We start from the raw sequence: 2397 nt of genomic DNA on the forward strand, positions 1-2397 counted from the left end.
GCAAAAAAACTGGTATCGGATGAAGTTCGGTACACTGTTATCAACATTGAAACGGGATAGGGATATACATTGATTGTTAAATAATTGTGTACATAATTGTGTAAATACTTGTCTTTATTGTCCGTGATTGGTTTATGTGACCAAATACTTAATTGTACATATGGCAAATACATCATATCATCGCACTAGAGAGTCAAGAGCCAGCGTTATTAAAATTAAGTTAGTGATACTGTACAAATAATGCAAGCAAATGAAGGGGAATATAATTAATGTATTTTCATTTTTTAATAAAAATAAATAAATGTGTAAAAACAGCCAAGAGGTCCATACTGCAGAATAGACCTGGGTCTAACCTCGATCAGTCCACGACTCCAGGGTCCTCTGGCACAGCCCCTTCTACCAAAGATGGCTGTATCCTCCTCCAGGGCACTTCATCTTGGCAGATGGAGGGTACCCGCGCCTCAAGCGACCACTCCCCCTCGTCTCTACTTACAAGCAGCTCGCTCTATTATTGAGCGTGTCTTTGGAAGGATGAAGGTGAGGATCCATCATTTTCCACGAGCTGAAGGTGCACCACACCTTTGCATCACATGTAAGTAAAAATAACAAACAAAATATCCGGAAGGTGACGGAGTTTATATTTTAATATTTCAGTGCAATAACTATCAAATATGGCTAATTTAGAGCTTTAACATTTTTTTTCTTCTTTTTTTTGTTAGGTCATTGGTGGCTGTGCATTCCTCCACAGCATCTGCTTTGGGGTGGGAGACCTCACAGCCTCGTAGGATGACGGTGGTTGAGGAGGCTGACAGGGAATAGGAGGCTGACACCGTCGCTGCAGCACAGTGGAGAGATCAGCTGTTTGCGGATGTGTCTGCCCTCAAGGAGGTACCAGAGGACTAGTAGTATCTTCGTAATTTAACATTTGTAAATGCACAATGGGATTTGAGCTATCATCTATGCCATCAATTATGCTGCCAAATTATTTTCAACTGTTCATCAAACAGCATAGCCACACCTGCCAAAATAGATGAAAAAAAAAAAACATATGTAATGATACAATGTAATGAATGGTTAATAAAGCTCTCCTATCTTTTGTAGTGACATGCCAGGCATCTCTTGCCACAGCCATCCCGCTATATAGATGATGTATTTGACACTGGAACCACTATGATGCTCCACTTTCAGTCAGAAGAGTAAGATCAGGACTTTGATTGTGCACCATCCATGTCATCGGTCGTGGAAGAAGGATTTCATCCATGTGAGAATTAAAAAAAAAAACAAAGCACTGGCAACACCCAGGTATATCCTGCAGCAGTTATGAACTGGTGAATACTTTTATTTTTTACTGTGAGTAGTAATTTTCGTTACTTTTAAGTGAGTTATTATGCACTCAATTTGAATTTATGTTATACATTTTGTCTGTCCCAAAATGGTTCATTAAAGTAAAATTTTGTAACAAAGTCAGACACATGGCATCTTGATTTTATTGTAAAAGTATTGGTCCAAACTTGCAGCAAGGGTGGCCCTCCTCTTTTTCTCATTTGTTTGAAAAAGCTGATCCAAAGACTAAACTAAACTTTTGAGAGTTAGAACTAGTTCAGTTGTCTTGTGGTTTGAAAGTACAAACATTTATTTTTTTTACTTTAAATGACTGTTATTGTATATATATTTCTGTCTTAATAAAAAAACAAAGAAAATTTTATTTTTTGTTTTAATCTATCATCTTTTCAATGAAACCAAAAAATCTTTGTCAGGATTCTTGGTTTGGAGGAGGACCCAAATGCAGGGAAGCTAAGCAGGAGTAACGTAAAGGGGTATTTATTGTAATAAAAAAAAGGCAAACACGGAACTTGGAATCAACAAAAGCACGAAAGTATAAAAATAACAATAAGAAACAAAGTGTCAAAACAAACACCAGGAAAACAGGACTTGACGAAAAATAAAAGTGACAAGACGTGGCTCGGGCAAAGGACAGATGACAACAGACAGAGACAATGACCCAACAAGGACTGAAAGGAAACAGGGAACAATATCCAAACAAACGAGAAAACAATGAACACCTGAACCAGACACAAAGGGTTGGAGGGAGCTGATTGGGTCCCATAAGGGACTGGGATATATAGAAACACAAGGAAAACTTGAAGCTACATGATAACTCAAAAATAACCAAAACAAATGATGACACGTTCAGATATCTCCTTCCAATCTGTTGCCACTCTCTCATCTTCCAACCTTTGCCTTTCCGTTTCTAATCTTCGCATCTCCAGATCTTATTTATAGGGTTTCACCAACTCATCCGCCTTTCTTCCTCTTGGTGTCTCTTTTCTTTTTACTTCCTCCTGTTGGTCTTACTCTTCTTCCTCTTGCCCCTCCTCCTACTCATCAGTACCATAC

At 38.4% G+C, this 2397-nt stretch overlaps 1 long non-coding RNA gene across 1 annotated transcript; it reads left to right on the forward strand.

The window, feature by feature from the left end:
* The first annotated feature begins 487 nt into the window (after positions 1 to 487).
* LOC148333878 (uncharacterized) lies at positions 488 to 1320 on the forward strand. The gene is made up of 3 exons (XR_015844191.1): positions 488 to 592; positions 720 to 888; positions 1102 to 1320. It is a non-coding gene; the product is annotated as an uncharacterized LOC148333878 (long non-coding RNA).
* The last annotated feature ends 1077 nt before the right edge of the window (positions 1321 to 2397 follow it).

This window comes from Idiotropiscis lumnitzeri, chromosome 7, assembly GCF_059441095.1.
Source record: "Idiotropiscis lumnitzeri isolate Australia: NSW breed Sydney's pygmy pipehorse chromosome 7, RoL_Ilum_1.0, whole genome shotgun sequence".
NCBI classification, from domain to species: domain Eukaryota; kingdom Metazoa; phylum Chordata; class Actinopteri; order Syngnathiformes; family Syngnathidae; genus Idiotropiscis; species Idiotropiscis lumnitzeri.